Source organism: Ursus arctos, unplaced genomic scaffold, assembly GCF_023065955.2.
Source record: "Ursus arctos isolate Adak ecotype North America unplaced genomic scaffold, UrsArc2.0 scaffold_1, whole genome shotgun sequence".
Taxonomy (NCBI): domain Eukaryota; kingdom Metazoa; phylum Chordata; class Mammalia; order Carnivora; family Ursidae; genus Ursus; species Ursus arctos.
The window spans coordinates 44,953,905-44,958,794 of NW_026622763.1; the positions used below are offsets into that span (position 1 = coordinate 44,953,905).

At 41.8% G+C, this 4,890-nt stretch overlaps 1 non-coding gene across 1 annotated transcript; it reads left to right on the forward strand.

The window, feature by feature from the left end:
* The first annotated feature begins 3,717 nt into the window (after window positions 1-3,717).
* On the forward strand, window positions 3,718-3,846 carry LOC113250921 (small nucleolar RNA SNORA25). The gene has a single exon (XR_003314253.1). It is a non-coding gene; the product is annotated as a small nucleolar RNA SNORA25 (small nucleolar RNA).
* The last annotated feature ends 1,044 nt before the right edge of the window (window positions 3,847-4,890 follow it).

Consider the following 4,890-nt stretch of genomic DNA (forward strand, 5'->3'; position numbering starts at 1 on the left):
ACCGACTGAGCCCCCCAGGAGTCCCCCATTATATTTATCTCAGATCAGTGTATCTTTCCACTGGCAATATTTAACTAATGGCACTAAGAGGTGAAAACTGTGGGCTGTGGGTGGAAATATCCTTCTGGGTTGACCATTGAGTTTATACCAATTGAGTCTTTTATCCATTCAGTTTTTCCATCTGTAAAATGAGAATTAGACTAGATTAAACCAGTACATCATTCTGATTAAGTGGTATTTTTGATGTTGTTATTGGTTATTAAATAGATACATCATATAATGTTAGGCACTTAAATAAGAGGTCTTCCATAAAAACTCACTTGTAAATAGTTCAGGACAGTATTCATTAATTCATCCAACACATACTTGTTATACATTCAAAACACATTGGTGGAAGTTTGAGAAAAGATAAAAGTCAAAGACAGTCTACGCTTTCCATGATATAACAATCTACTTGGAAAGATATGAGACACAGGTAACCAGCACGAAATCGCTAAGCAATATACAAACCAGTGCAAAATAATATAGTAAAAATCATTCACGTAAGTAATGAGGAGATGTGGAAGAAAGGCATGATCAGTGCACCCAGGTGTAACTAGAAAAGACAATTGAAAGGATGGGTTTTGACTCAGAACATCAGAGAAGTGAAGAAGATGGTTGTCCAAAGAGAAAACACAGCAAAGCATGAGAATGTAGATCTGAGGCTGATAACGTTGTAGTAGAAACAAGAGCCAGAAAGTTGAGGGAGGGTGTTTGACAGATAGCCTCAAAGATCATGCAACACAGATTTAAAAGAAAATAAAAACAATTTCGTTTTGATTTGGTTCTTCACATTGCTTTTGCAATTTGGAAAACAAAAATCTAATTCTTTTGTGTGTGTGTGTGTGTTTTCTTTTTTTAAATTTTGTTTAAATTCGATTAGCCAACATATAGCGCATCATTATTCAGATGGAATGTTCAATAATTTATCAGTTGCATATAACACCCAGTGCTCATTACATCACGTGCCCTCCTTAATGCTCATCACCCAATTTCCTCATCCTCGCACCCACCTCGCCTCCAGCAACCCTCAGTTTGTTTCCTATAGTTTACAAAAATCTAATTCTAAGATACTCTTTGTCTAAAGTGTTGCCTAAAGTATCTGTCAAATCACTATTCCATAAGTTATTCTATGAGTTTCACTCTAAACAAATTAAATCAGAAAACTGAACTAAAATATTTTCAATGCAAGTTGAAAGGTGGTCATTATTAGTTCCAAATTTTCTTTAAAAAAACCACATATATACATATATATTCTCTAGATTTTCCTCCACCCCTCTTTAATGTCTTAACAGAAATTGTGTCTTTTGTTTCAATTTAATCTCCCTTGTGTAACTTGTAATGCCTTCTGCAAAATTCAACAATTCAATCTGGAGCCAAAGAAATAAAACCTTGATGACTTTTGAAGACTTTAAGATTAATGCAGGAAGAAATTACCTTGGTTAGTCATACCTATTCTTATTAGCCAACTGAAGTTTGCTTTTGCTGAGAAAATGGTGGGAGTCTGATGTGGAACCAAGACTCAATGGATCATTGCTGTATGGTTTGTTTTTAATCACTGAATTCAAGAAGAAGCTAGAATTTCATTTTGACTGATTATATTGTTTTACATGCTACCAAATAATAGCCAAACGAGATAGGATGAAATGAATATCATCCTTCTTCTTTAGATTATGTCAGCAAAACAAGTGAATATTCCATGCTTCAGAAACAATATAAACACATTTTTAATAGAAACCTACATATAACTGTCACAAGTGTCTTTCCAAATAAGAATATTGTGGGCAGCTACTCAACATCGAGATGTGTATTACATTGGGGAACTTGTAATTGTTCCCTCAGAATATGCTATGAACACTGCAATGTTTAATCAATTAATCATGCAGCTACAGTTTTGCAAAGCCTCTACCAGGTGAGCCGTGAGTGTATCTGCAGAGTGTATATAAACAAAGAATGTGAACACAGAAAAAAATGGCTTTTTTTTTTTTAACCTGCTTTCCCTTGTTCAAAGCAACGGCAGCAAGTCCAGTTGAAACGCTGGACTAAGAATATTCACACATGGTCTGAGAGAGTAAATAGTATCCCCTAATAATGGTATTATTTAGTATCTAATAAAAACACTGCCCACATCTTTATCAATGAGTAAAAATAATATCTAATATCTATTGAGTGATTATTACATGCCAGATACGAAAGCCAAGTGCTTTACCTAGAACTTCATTATTCCCACTATTACACTATTGCAGTGGTTCTCAACCAGAACTATTTTGACCCCATGGGACATTTTGCAATGACTGGAGTCGGTTTTGGTTGTCAGTGCTTGAAGGGGGGTGTGATATTAGCATCTAGTGGGCAGACGCCAAGAATACTGCTAAACAGTCCTCAGCACAGGACAGTCCCCACAACGAAGAATTATCCAGTCCCGCGTTTCAACAATGCCAAAGTTGAGAAAGCCTGCCCTGCTTTTACATCCCTTTGACAGATAAGAAAAAGGAGTCTTAAAGAGGTTAAATAAATTGCCAAAAGTCACAGAGCCAATAAGTGGCCGAGGTGGGACTCAAACCCAGCACTGTCTGACACCAAAACCCACACCCTCACCATCACATCACACTCTTGCTGCCTTGTCGCTCGTCAGAAAATCATCTGCCTCATTGTACGCAATCTCACAGTGCGGTAAACCTAGTGCTTTGAATCCAAGGTCTTCAGTTTGGGTGTAAGTAAGACTGCTCTCGACCTCTTTGATCTTCACCAGTCATTCCAATTCTTATCTATAATCTGGGAGCCCACATCTAGAGTTTTCTTAAATGTTTCCCCTAACTTTCTATGATTCGAGCCTTGAGCCTTCTAGCAAAGTGACCTGATTGCCTACCTCTCCACTGGGTGTTAGATTGACCTCCCTTAGGCATTGCCCTTATTCTGTTCTCTGCTTCTCAGCAAGCAGAAGTCCCTGGAGTGACCCCCTGCTGACTTTGCCATCTTCTCTGTGTAGAGAACCCTGCCTTCATTGATGCCGTGCGTGACTTTTTCTACTTCTACGGAACAATCCAAACAGCACCAGGGAAGTAAGCAGGATTTGGCATCGCCCTTTCCCGCCAACGGTCTGTGGAGTATCAGACATTCCTTAGGGAAGCCACAAAGAGTTGACTCTCTCCCACTCTGAAGTAGTAAAGATTCCTAGGGGAGGGAATCCGCAGCCCGACCTCCAAACCGAATTGCTGAAGCCCCACTGTATGTTGCTCACTTACCTGCCTGGGCCCCGGGGACCAATCTACAGCAGCCCACACAAAGCTAGCAGGCAGCGAGCTGCTAGATTCTCCACGCCCTGGGTCATTGTATTTTTACACCCACTACAGAAGTAACATACACGCCCCGCAGACAGCAGCTTCACTAAACCGCAGTATCAGAAGCTGTAATTTGTCTCTAAAGATAGATTTGAAATAAAAAAAAATACCAATGCTTCCTATTCTGTGTCCTTTTGAAGGACCAGATTTGTTTCTGCAGAAAATGAGATCTGGAAGAACATGTAAGAATGCACGAAGATACCAAGCTGAATTACCCACTAAAGTGGCTTTCATTCCACAGCATTTACTGATGTGACTGCCACAAGGATTTCTGGTTCTCAAACTCTGCCTAGTCATGCAGAGGTGACGGGTTTTCTGCCCCAGTTTAAATATACAGAGAGCCTTTCAAAGAGGGCCTGTGGGGCTGTGAAACCAGGAGCTCTTAACTCTATGACGGAAGATTGAAGTTCTCCATAGGATGCCACAGTCACTCAATAGTGCTAAGTTTTTCTGACGAAATGTAAGATGTAGCCACTCCTAATAATCATGATAGTTCATAATAGTCCACTCATAATAACCCATGACTGGTGATCTGGGAAAGTAAACAGATGTTTCAGAGTTAAATAAAATATTATCACTCTCGGGGCACCTCAGTGGCTCAGTCGTTTAAGTGTCTGCCTTCGGCTCAGGTCATGATCTCGGGGTCCTGGGATTGAGCCTGCGTTGGGCTCCCTGCTCAGCGGGAAGTCTGCTTCTCCCTCTCCCTCTGCCCCTCCTCCCATTCGTGCTCTCTCTTTCTCCCTCCCTCTCTCTCTCTGGCTCCCTCTGGCTCCCTCAAATAAATAAACAAAACCGTAGAACAATATGTTATCACTGTCACACCCCATTACACATACCAATAGTAGATGTGTAGAATATGGATTCGTCATCATAGCTAGATAATTGGGATTCACGTCAGAACCCAAACATTAACAGTTCTTATTCTTCTAAGTCACTTCTGAGATGTGCTAGCAGAGACAAAAATTATCCAGTGTAGATTACATTCGCCTGCCGGAGGAGGTCATTGAGAGGTCATCACCCCCCCCACACACACACACACACCCCGACATGTGACCTGGATCCGGGCAATCAGAGCAGAGGCTCCTTACCCCCATCTACCCCTGGAATGCGTGTTCCACCCACCATTCCCACACTAGGAGCCACTACAAGGACACAGCCTTGAGAGTAACGTGTTACTGGGACCGTCTGGACTGCTTATGTGGCTGAACCCCATTAAGGCCTCTTCGTAAACTACGATTCTGCAAGGTGAGTACGGAGGTCTCAAGACAAGCCTCATTTGGACGCGCGCTTACTTACCAACACTGCCACCTGCCGCCTGGAGGCGTCTGTCTCCTTCTTCCTTCTTTCCTTGCTCTTCGCGTGCAGGGGCCGGTTCTGAAGGTCACCTGGGGGAGCTCCCGAGGTTGAGAACCAACATTCCGCTCTACCCGCCAAGCCAGCGTCTCCCGCCGCACGGTAGTAATGAGGATTAAAGTCCAAGTAGCAGAGTGAGAGAGAAACAGGAGCCCCC